This window comes from Bombyx mandarina, chromosome 04 (genome assembly GCF_030267445.1).
Source record: "Bombyx mandarina strain Sakado chromosome 04, ASM3026744v2".
Taxonomy (NCBI): domain Eukaryota; kingdom Metazoa; phylum Arthropoda; class Insecta; order Lepidoptera; family Bombycidae; genus Bombyx; species Bombyx mandarina.
In genome coordinates this window covers 10,275,703-10,288,189 of record NC_143211.1, presented here as the reverse complement: position 1 = coordinate 10,288,189, position 12,487 = coordinate 10,275,703, and the positions used below count along the sequence as shown (strand labels likewise).

The 12,487-nt window shown below is 36.5% G+C and overlaps 1 protein-coding gene across 9 annotated transcripts in view; it reads right to left on the bottom strand.

Moving 5' to 3' along the window:
* Nucleotides 1-12,487, bottom strand: part of LOC114251597 (neural-cadherin) — a 340,197-nt gene that overhangs the window by 254,719 nt on the left and 72,991 nt on the right. The gene's annotated exons all lie outside the window — the stretch shown is intronic.

Genomic DNA, 12,487 nt, shown 5'->3' with positions numbered 1-12,487 from the left:
AAGCTTGCCTGGTCCGGGAACATTGTTGTTCCTCTGACCGATATGGTCAGACATGGACACTAAAGTTTTAATTTTAGAATTAGATTTAGGAGCTGTATTCATATTATTATGAACTGTAGATGAAGACATTTCAAGAGTCTCATTTAAATCAGCCCTAATTTTAATAAAATTGAGAAATTGGTCAAAAGTTATTTGAGATCCTTTGTCTAACTGACCTTTATGTTCTTCCCATTCACGATAAGTCTTAGAATCTAACTTATGAGTCATAATGTGGATGAGTAGAGTATCCCAATGTTTAGTTGGTTCTCCAAGGGAATCTAAAGCACGTAAGTTTTTATTCATTTGGTCAATGAGGCGCTTTAAACTAAATGATGATTCCCTACCTATTGGTTGAATATTAAATAAAGCAGATACATGATTTTGAATCAATAATCTCTTATTGTTAAACCGATCACAGAGAATGTTCCATGCAACTTTATAATTAGCCGCTGAAAACTCAATGGATTGTATGACTAATGCAGCGGTACCCTCCAATGAAGATCTGAGATAGTGAAACTTATTTATATTATCAATTTCTTCATTTGAATGAATAAGACTAGTAAATGTATCGTGAAATTCTAACCAGTTATTATAGGAGCCACTAAACCTTGGTAACTGAATTGTAGGTAATTTAACAAACTTATGTGTTGAAGAGTTAGAACAAATATCATCATCATCAGACCCTTCTGACTTTTTAACAATAGATAGGATACTCTGAGCTTTACCGAGACATTTGTAATAAATAGATTCAAATTCTGACCTTTCTTGCAGCTTACTTTCAATGTTATCTGTACTGCACTCCAGTGACAACTGTACCTTGTCGTATTCGGCGTATATTGATTCGATCTTACCACAGCGAAGCTGCAACTCGTTCAAATCCCCTAGGCTCAGCGACGACGCGTCCAAGTCGTTCACGTAGTTGGAGAAAGCGGTCAATCTCCCTTTATAACTCGCTCGTTTTCTAATGAGATCCTTATCCTCTGGCATTATAGAATGCTGGTGTCAGTTCCTTGTTCGACGAATGCCCTTATAATAGTGTATAACACTTAATACTAAATCTGAGTGTTGGGTGCACTTTCGTCTTTAAACCACGTTTGGGTTCCGATACTCCGCTTTTCACTTGATCACTTGCTGGTTCTTCTCTCTTTTTTTATTTTTTTTTATTTATTTGGCTCTGAAGGCCATGTTTCGGCGTAAAATAACTTTATTAAATCTTTGATGTGGGAGTTCAAAATGAAACGGCTTCGTGGTAATGAACAGTGTTGTAATGTAAAAAATAAAAATATACTAATATAATAAAACTAAATGTTGCCACTTTATGAACAATGATTGTAAAATAAGGCCGGTGCCAGACACGACAGCAAGTGTGTAACATATTCGCTCGCATGTTTGTCAGCCCAAGAAGGATTTTTAAGGCGAACCATTGTTAACAGACCCACCATGTAAGCACCATAACATGAATGACAGAAGGTAGAGGAGGGGCGCAAGGGCAAATAAGGCAAAATAATGCTACTACTACAGTAGTAGAGGTCGAAGAGAGCGAGGTGGCATACTCATTCGTGCGGCTTAATTGACAATTTAAAATAATTATCCTGAATTTTTTTCGAAGCAAATAAAATAAATTTGGCAGCTTGTTTTTATGGAAAACTTCCAGTTTTTTTTTAAAACTACATTGCTAATGATTACTTCCTGTAGATACTCATAGTTACGGGTAAAGTGAATGCAAATCGATCCATTGGTCGAAGCCCGAAAAGGTGTCCGAGTGCTTTACACGCTTTACACTGTGCCACTGACCACCTTTTTTTTTACCTAAGCTAATAGCCTTGAGAGGCTATATCAGCGTAACCAAACGAGTAGGTAAGCTCACAAATCTCAAACCTGGAAAAACTGCTAACACTGACCCTAGCAAGAGCGGTGATTCGCAGAATCTACCGCCGGGTCAGAAACGCGGCCCACTGAGAAGATCCGGCGAGAAACTCAGTGGGCTGTGTCTGTGGGTTAATTTACTCGCCGAGCCCTTCATCGCAAGCGACGGGTTCGATGAGAACGATGACCAGTACTTGAGGTACCTAAAAGCGCCGCTAGTGGATTGGGAGGATCCTGACTGTTTTGGGCGACGTCGACTGTATACCACTGACCAACAAAAACGACTATATACATATATCACAAGAAAACGAAAAGGAATTAATACTACGCTGCATCTCTTTACGATATATCTCATGCATCCATTCTGCATTGGTTTTAACTACGAGCAGCACATCTGATTTTATCATTATTTTAAACCCAGATATCCGAACGAAGCAAAATTCATTTAGAAAAGAACAAGGTAATATTGATATTTATTTATAAGCGTGCGTAAACAGTGCGCTACATAACAAGCGTCACGTTACCGGCAATCTATAAATTTAATATTACAACGCGATAAAACCCCACTCGACAGTGCGAAAACAAGAAGAAAAAAAATACATATAAACGTTTCATACGGCGATCGTATTCTTGGCAATAAGTAACCATAAAGACGGCATTTCACATAAGCGATGAGCCTTGCTGTTACGACTTGCCGGAACGTGAGATGAAAGGCGACAGCGTTCGCACCCGCCACACATCTAGCAAGCGTTTTAAAGAAACGCCGAGTCAGTGATACGTGCGTGACACGTTTTTATAACGACACTCTAAAAACTTCATTGCTCCGCTTAGATATATAGGTAAATAGAAATCGGTATATGAACCAGTAATAACAATAAATATGTATGTTTCCATTTAAGAGGAACAACCCTACCTTCTCTTTTTCAGTTCCAGCTAAATATACCTACATATGTACAGAGTGATTTCTTATTGCCGTTTACAGCCTAATAAAATATCAGATTTTAATTTATTTTTTCAATAATAATTGTCCTTAAATAACGAGCATGTTTTGCTTTTATGCTATTTTATGCACTATTTTGGGTAACTTTACAAGGCAATTCGCTCTAATCTAGCAAAAAGACAAAGGAATCAGTTTGCATACAGCACCATTGAAACTTCGGATTTTGATGTCTATGGACTCCAGTTAACACTTAATACCAGGCTTATATAAAATGTAGGAAGTAACAGAATAGGTCACGCCATCTCCTGTATTATTGTTATAGTGAAACACGAACAGAGGCGGTAAACCATACCAACTTACGTTGTATCGTCGTACATTACATTTGCACGTGAGCTGAAAATGGTAGCGTGGAAGTAGCTAAATTGAAGACAGCCGAGTTGCGCCATATACATTTAAGCACCTGCTGCGGTGCCAATGGAAATACGAATTTCAACGGAATTAACTGAAATCTTCGAGAGGGAAATGTTAAAATTTTATGTCCCGGACAAGTTAATGAACAATTTCACGAAAACAAACATTAACTTAGAATTTAACTACGAATGTTTTCTGAGATTAGGTTCTTCGGATTAATAACGGCACTTGTCCAATAGACGAGCGTGGCCCCTCGTAAATTTACGGTTGCTTTTCTATTAACGTAACAATCGCAGAGAAACACAATTCACAAAAGAATAATACAGAAAATTTTGTCAACGGTAGATGAGACATACTGGTGACGAATGAATTGAATCTAAAATGCCATGTTTTTTTCACAGATAAGATCGGAGGACAAGCTCTTTTGTTACGGTTTGTAGGCCTGTCTATCAAACAAGTACACCACTCCTTCGTGATAACATACACAGAATAAGGTTACTTTTCCGCAAAGGCCCACTACATACCCTATGGACAAAAATATTTATCTGAAAATATTCAAACGTAACCAACCTTCTGGATCAGTGCTCGACGAAACAAAAAAATGTTAATTCAATACTCGCAAAATTAATTAAAAAAACACGCTGCATTTTGTTATTTTAGTTTAAAAAGAAAAAGAGAATTAGTATTCCTGCGGGCGACGGTACGGTTCTATTTCATTAATTAAATGAATTCCAACCAGTTTCATTTTACGTCTGGATTGAGGCATTTAAACACCTTCGTAACAATGGTACGGAACATTTGTGAGCTGCAGTCTAGAAAGCATTTTGCCTTTTCATTACAATTTTTAATTACAAACACAAAACAATGAAATCCCAGCCAGCGGCTAAATAAATTCATACTTAAAACGGTACAGGCAGACTTAGCTCTCGTCAAGAGTTCTTTCGAACTATACAGCAAAGCAGTGCTAGATTTTGAGACATTTTCCGTTTACATTTAAACGATTTGTTTATTTTTATCTTGAGAGAAACCTTTAATTTTAATGCAGAACTGAATGATCGAATGATACATTCACATAAAAAAAAATCGAAAAATAAACGACTTTAGTTAGTGAAATATTTCAATAAAAGGAACGAAGAAAAAAAATCCTGTTCGGGTTGTAGAAACTGTCTCGTTTAGAGCACTGTTTGGCATAATTATTACGCTGAGAATGACAGGCATCAACCCGAAAGCTGTCATTGACAACAGGTAACGAGGAGTATTTCTAAACGGGTCCATTGTACATTGTACCTATATAATTCTTTCAAACATACACTATATTTTTTTTTATTGCGTAAGTAGGAATATGGTGCGAATTGATTACCGGAGAAAATAGACGTCACAACGTAAACGCCACCTCCTTCCTTGAGACACGAAATTGAAGTTTTAATTGTATTTTATGTATAGTCTCCGCCCCGTCCTTAAAACTAGACTGCATGGCTGCTTCACGGCAGAAAAGCAGCATTGTGATACTGATTCGCGCAGACATACAAAACCTACAATTAAATATATCTTTTCAGGTCAGAGGAGAATATCCAAGGGATACGCAACTTTGGTAATCTGTTTCCTTAATTCCGCAGTAGCAGTAGGCTTCCCTTAGTTAGTTACCTTCTTCCGAAATTTTCGACAGCTTCTCTAATTTCTCCCGTTTACTAAGGCAAGGCGATTCAGCTCCGCCTGGATACCATCATCATTTAACATAGGCACGTGTGTATATTTAGAAAAACAGTCTATGAATTGTCGTAAATACATATTTTACTTGATCTTTAAACTACGCACTAAGCAATGTGCTGTGTATTTGTTACTACGAAGGTTATACTTCGAACATTATATTTGATGTAAGTACAATGCCTCGTCCAGTCTTTAGGGACGGTCATTTGGTAAATTCAATTTGCAAACAATAATGTGGCTCGTCCAAGTTTATTTGGCCGGCGGACATAGCGCGAATAAGTTTTCCTACAACTCAAACGGCGCAATGATAACTCGCGTTTCGCCTTTCGACTTGTCGGGGCACTGCCTTAGTTCGAAACTCATATTTGTTGCGGGCGACCCGTACTGTGACTTCTTCACGAACCATTACCTCCACGTTTGTGGAATCGAACTCTCGTAGACCTTCGCACGTAAGTTTTTATAATTAAGCAAACCCTGAAAACTTTAAACATTAGCTAATATACTTGACAGAGCCGCCGTCATAGTACTTCGAACATGGAATTTGCGGTTAAATCGAATTTCGATACATGTGGCTTTAGCAATTATTATAATTTGTACTTTAATTTGTAAACGAGAATTACCTAACGTACATTAATATAGTGATATATTTCAGAAAAACATACAATACCTAAAATGAATAATATACTCGTTGAATAATAAACAAAGCCTTTCTATAAACTGTAACCGAGGTTAGATAGAAGTGTTTTTACCCGAGGTAACATTATCAATCATACTATTTAGAGTGACACAAGTGGACGGACCCTCGTGCGGACTCCAAGTACCATTAGTCAAGTAGCCACGCCCGTTACAGATACGATCCAAGCCAGAAACTACGACACTCACAATAACCTAACCGTGTAAGTTTCTTGCTGCCAAATTCTAACAATAATCAGTAAAAAATAACGTCTTCTTGAAATAGGAAATAAACATACGAAATCACTGGACTTGTTAGAAGTTTTACTTTTAAAATTGGAAGTTATTCTAAACATTTTGCGTGAATATAAACGTATTTTAAATCATACCTTGTATTTCGAGTCGACTTAACTCATAATGTACAGCCGAGCAAAAGTTTAATCTGCACAATACTAACTCGTAGTTTTCGATTCGCTCGTAAAACGTTTTAGTTTTTGCAACTTACTTATCTAGAGAAAGACTCGACCCGCAACTTTGCAGTAACAAGTTCCCGCAAATCTGATAACTGTTGAAAGGCAAACCTTCCTTAAGTTTCAAACGTTCCTTAAAATGTTGTAGTTTAGTCTGATGTTATTTACCCGAGCAGAAATATCGTTTATAGAACTTTAAAAGGAAGCCAGTTTAAAATTCATTAGTTTTATTTATCATTCCTGTTTACAGAATATAAACGAGGGGATCCAACTCGTTTCCTTGAACGGTACTCAGGTTTAATTAAACTTGTCTAATACACGCTCAAAGATAGCTCACCCTTCCTTGTCTTTCAACTTACAATACCTTAGACAGACTCGGGTTTGACATACGACGTATCCAAATTTATTTTTTCCGTGTTTCGATAGATATGATTTTCTCAAGTTATCTTAAGGTCAATTCCGATATTTTAGTACTGAAAAGTAGTTGACGTACTGTATTGCATTGTAACTATATAAATTTTATTAATTATTTTTTGCCTCCAAAAAGAATTTCGAGTACTTAGTTAATACGTAAATAATTACGTTTTAAAAATAAATTAAAAATTATATTACCAACAACATAAACAACAAAATATACAATTTTGTTTAGTATCGGTTTAACCATATTCTCTCTAAATATTCAGCACCTCAAATCACGTAAAACCTATAAATATTTAAATAGAAACGAGCCAATGAAGTCACATGGAATAGGGTAAGTGATTTTTATGAGGGCCGAAGCGAGTGATTCCTGAAACTTATGGCGCCTATAAACCCACTCGTTTCGAGTTGACGATTTAGCAAAATTTCGCTTTTCATCTAGCTCGCCGTGCCATGACGCCACGTCTCTAGAAATCTTTTAAATTGCCGACTTACCCTCCCTGAATAGCACTTCTAATGATAAGGGAAACTGTACCTCGTTAGAAAAAGAGTTTGCCTTTTAAAATTTGATTTACTTGCGACTGTGTAGAGATTTTAAAATAGAAAGATTCTTAATTACGAATGAATGGGTTTAAATTATTAAAAAAAAGCCCTTTATTCCATGCAATTAATTTTTTTTTTGTGTATTTAGTATCTATATTATATGCATGGACCCCTCTCAGGTAAAGGCCTCCTCCAAAGCTTTCCATTTTGTTTTGTCTCTAGCGACATAAATCCAGTTTGGACCACGCTGGTTTTAAATTAATCTCAATATAAATTGCTCATAATAAGCGGCGGGCTGAGAGCATTTTTTTTAGTAATTCTAGAAGTCTTTTGTCGTGATTGCGTACAAAATCGCCCATAATTAGAAACAACGTACATAATAAAAATATAAAAACACGCAAGGGTTGCTTTTGAACTGATTCGCGTAATTACAGCGTAAGCCGAACAAAAGAGGTTCGTAACTTTTTGCACAAATTCGTCATTTAGTTTATGAAACAAATGGCAGTATAATAGCGAAGTGGGGGCAGTAATCCTCGGCAGTCGTGCAGTAGTCGGATCCTCATCATGAATTCCCTGGGGCGCTACGTTAAATGTAGGCCACCAAGTATCCGCCGCCCGCCAACCGGAATATTGCTTTGTCACTTGGCGACATCGCACAGCTTCTCTACGCCCAAGTAATTGGAAATAGTTGAAATAGACGACTTAAAGCAACATCGTTTCGGCCCAACGAGACGTCGACTCTCCGATGGATGACTCGCATCTATAACTTCGGAACAACAGCTTTTGTTTTGCCGTTTTTACATTGCTGGTGATGGATTTCGTAAGGAACCGTGCTTCGTTCGATATAATGTTTAAGTGTAGACCAAAAGAGACACATTACATTACATATACAACAAATCTATAGATGGATAAAAAACTATGAAAGAAAATATGTTTCTGTTACAATAATTCTCGATGTGAATAATTTTGATACAAAGTTATTTTATATGGTTAGTTAAAAAATCCGTAATGGGAAGTGGAGCTCTGATCGACCAGAGATAAGTACACTGCTGTTTCTGTGTGGAAGATAATTTCAAAAAAAGCGTTCAGTGACGTTAACGTTCATAAAACATATTAATTCAGCTGCAAAGGATTAATGTAGTCATATTTTGCACAGCTTTAGGAACTCGAATCACGATAAGCTAAATTTCACTCCGAATCCAACGAACTTAGTTGTTGCATGAAAATGAAATATGTAGCGTGCATTTGCTAAAGTTTGTACAGTTATAACAAAGTCGACGCTTCAGCGACAAAATACTATAATAGAGTTACAGACGTATAGTAATATTTTAAACGATTATAATAATTAAGGTCTCTGATATTTATTACATTGAATAAGAAAAAAAAAAGGTCAAGGACAAAAAGTCCGTACCGAACCCGTGTTCGCTTAGAAAAATTTAACGGTACATGCGGACTTTTACATCAGTATAGCAGGACAGTTCAATATGCTTTATCTGCCGCTATTACCACCTTTAGAGTTTTGAGGGTTTTGAGGATAATATAGCCGATGTTGTGTCAATGCAATTACTACTTCCAGCTCGAGATATATGGCAGCTTTCCCGTTTTGATATCTACGACTGTTGCCACTACTTTACAACGGGTGCCCTTTTTCTTGCCTCATATGACCATAAATTTACGTTGTAGATGTCTATGGGCTCCGATAACCACTATGTGGTGTGGTGGGACACCGGATAGGAACGAAGTTCCTTATTATAAAAATATTTATTTTAAGTTCTATTCGAGGTATAAAGAAAATAAAACTGGAGGTTTCGCAACAACCCGCGGTCATTCGGTAACGTGTGAACTTATTGTGGTACACTTCATTCACGGTTATTTGCATAAGAGTTAGTGTATTGCGCAAATGAACGCTCTGAGCTCGTGGTCAATGAATGATAAAAATATGTTATTTTTTGTACATTATTACAAAATCAAGTCGTACACTGTGTGCATTACTAATAAAAATCTTATGTTACGGACGTTTTTTCCCGGTTAGGGTACCCCTCCGCATCGTCCCATAAGGAACTTCGTTCCAAAAAATAAAAACAAATTAGTTTACCACACAAACTTTACAGTTCAAGTTTAAATTCAGACAAGTTAACGCACAACACGGCACATCGTAGACTCGTAGAACGTAGCACCTAACTACGGCGCGCCTCCACCAATTTATTAGTTCCCGTTAAAAGCAAATAAATACATCTTTGTTTAACTGTGTTGCATTGTTTAATGAATAGGTTTTAAAATTCCATTTCTATTTTAGTCTCGTGTATGGTGAGGCGAGGTGTGGTAAAGGTTGAACACTTCATTTATCACATAATTTGTAAATATTTTGTTTGTATCTCTTTTCATTTTTGTTATAGAGCCCTAAGCACACTAAACTTTTAGTAGTAAACAACAATTAATATTTTTAAAAATTATTTTTAAGTTGATTTGAAATGTTAATGCCATTTCTTTCGCAAAAAGTAAGGTGTTAATAATTTAAGAGTCAATTTTTATTTATTCAAGTTGTCACTAACCCTGTAATAGAATTTTTTGATATCGGCAGTAAAAAATCTGTGGTTTGACCACAATATAAACCAGCTATATTTATGGAAGATGTTCAAAATATTGCTTCGTTATTAAGTGCTCAGAACCAATCAACTGTCCAACTGGAAATATTTAGAAATGTTATTAATATAGACGAAGGCTCAATAAATTTAGATTGAGAATTTTGATTATGAATTTTCATTAAGCCTTTATTAAAGGCATGTTATTCGTGTTAGGACATAAAAAACTACTAATAGAACGATCTTGTCACTCAACGAAGTTAAACGACACTTGAGGCCTATAAAATCAAAGGCAGCTAAATCCAAGTCTGCAAATATTCAGGTAAACTACAAAAATCGGCCTTAAACACGTCATTACGGATCCTCCCGATCCATCGAAGTACTGCTCTTGCTAGGGCCAGTGTTAGCAACACTCCCGCTTTGAGAAGCTGAAATAACTGTTCGGATAGCTACGATATTCTTTATTTTAAAGCAGATTTATAAAGAATGAGAATATTACTAATAATCTGAATTTTAAATGATAAAACTTCGTTTATTAGTACTTAATACTGAGTAAAAATAAAATTTTGAACTGAATTTGTTAGAGATTTAGCTGCATTTGTTATAACATGAAAACACTAAAGCGTGTCCAACTAACTAAACAAGATAGCGCCATTGTTCATCCATTTTACGACATTATGGCGTTTAGCTCTCTTTGATTTTATAGGCCTCACTTAATCAATCAATAACTTCGTTACGACAACAAAACGGTTCAAGTGAAATCAATCCAGTTTAACTGGAGATTATCTCAGGTGGCGTGTCAATGTGATCGAGTGACTGCTGTTGATCGATTCGACTGGACATGACAGTCTATAATGTGTTATATTGATATGCGCATATAAACGAGGTCTGAGGATAACTTGATTAATTAATCGCTGTAACTATGGACGTTAATGCTTTCATGTCGTTGGCTTGGTGGCTAGTGAACCTGATTACCAACTGTATTATGTGCGCGGTTTGATTCCCAGTTAAAGTCAATACCTTCGCGGTACTTTTTCAATGTCGCGTACTGAAAATTGTTTTGTGAGTAACGTAAATGTAAGTATTTCAACATTCGACACAAATTTATTACGAGATTTAATTGTTACGATAATACGGAAGCTTATATTGTTCAAACAGAATGAACTGACAATTATGAATGTGCTCCGATCGGTTAAAAGAAGAGATATTCGAAACAGAACAAGAACTTAATAACAAAAATGATAATATTAAAACCTTACATTACGATGTACAATAATATTTTTTAATTAGTGCTAACATTGCTAGAACGCGGTTTCGGTTCGCCTCACCACATGCTCGCGTGGTCTTCAACTGATCAGTATGCGAAACCCGTGCGCACATGCCACGCCACGTATCCACACCACCAGCTGCAATATGCTGAAATTGGTACGTGGCCCGAGGACACAATAATCTACAGAATTCCTCATATCTAAACGGAGATATAAATCAAGAAATATACATTAACCTAATATATATATTATACAGTTAAATACCAATCAGTAACAAGTATCGAGTTTAATATATGCATCAATAAGTACCTACAATCAGGAAATTCTCTTTGGAGTTAAGCGCCTAAGCCCGAAGCTGGCTATTGTGCACGTGAGACAGATATAGGGATGAGTAGCTTAACAGGATTAAGCCCCGGGCGGCTTCTGATTATTCCACTGCTTGATTTACGATGACGCGATACGGCCGAGAAACGCAAGCCTCCTTGCCTAATAGAGAACTACATAGCAACGTACAATTTATAGTGTCACACGTGCCGATACAATCAATTCTCAGCCACTGAGGGAAACGGGTGAAATATGAGAGGCCGTGTCGACACATACCCGGAGGGTCGCCGCTCGGTACTTTCGGTCACTATAATGGCACCTACATCTAATGGAGGTCAACAAGGAAAGTTTTGACGTAACGTATATTTACAAGGGAGAAAAAAGACATTTAAATGCGGGTCGTGGCCGTGATTAGACCGAGGACCGGTGCGCATTTCGACCCAAAGCTGCGCGCACGTGAATTGAACGATTCTTTTAGCAAAAGACATTTCCTTATAATACCTTTCCCCTAAGCCGTTTAAATACATAAAGGAACCTTCAAGGGGCTTACAGGAATGTTCTTACAAAAGAATCAGACATAATATTGAATGGACTTTACGTTGAAGCCATGTTAATACAATAAAAAAACTTAAAGTTAATAATAATATTTCGAGTGTAATTTAGAAAATTTACGCCTCGACAATTTAAGAATAACGCATTTGAGCCAGAATATACTTTTTAATTTAGGCGGTATCGAGTTGAATGTAGACAGTGGCTGAACCAGTTTATTTTAGGATTCCTCAGATTACAGTAAGACAATGGGTAAAAAACTTTTACTAGAGACAAGGCGTGGACAACGCAGGCTGATCAACCTCCGGGATCTGCCTACTTCCGTGCGTTTTAGCAGTAGGTTAACGTTTATGAAGCTGTGATTCCGATCTTATACATATCTCAAGGTGAGTGCTCACATTCACAACGTATTGTGCAGCCTCTGATCAGAGGAAATCGTGATGAAAGTACACTTTTACATTTAAATATATTATTTTATAAATTTAATTAGATAAATTAAATTCAGTTCCATACTATGCAACGTTTCTCTTTTAGTTTAAAATTAAAATATATCGCCATGAGAAACGTTTTGGACTTAAATTATTATTTATTGAAAATTTATTAACTGAAATAATAATGCATCGGTATAACTTCGGAGCCGCGTGTTTAATACAGTCAAATATACAACTCAAAATGCATGTTTTTAGCACGAAATGCTTA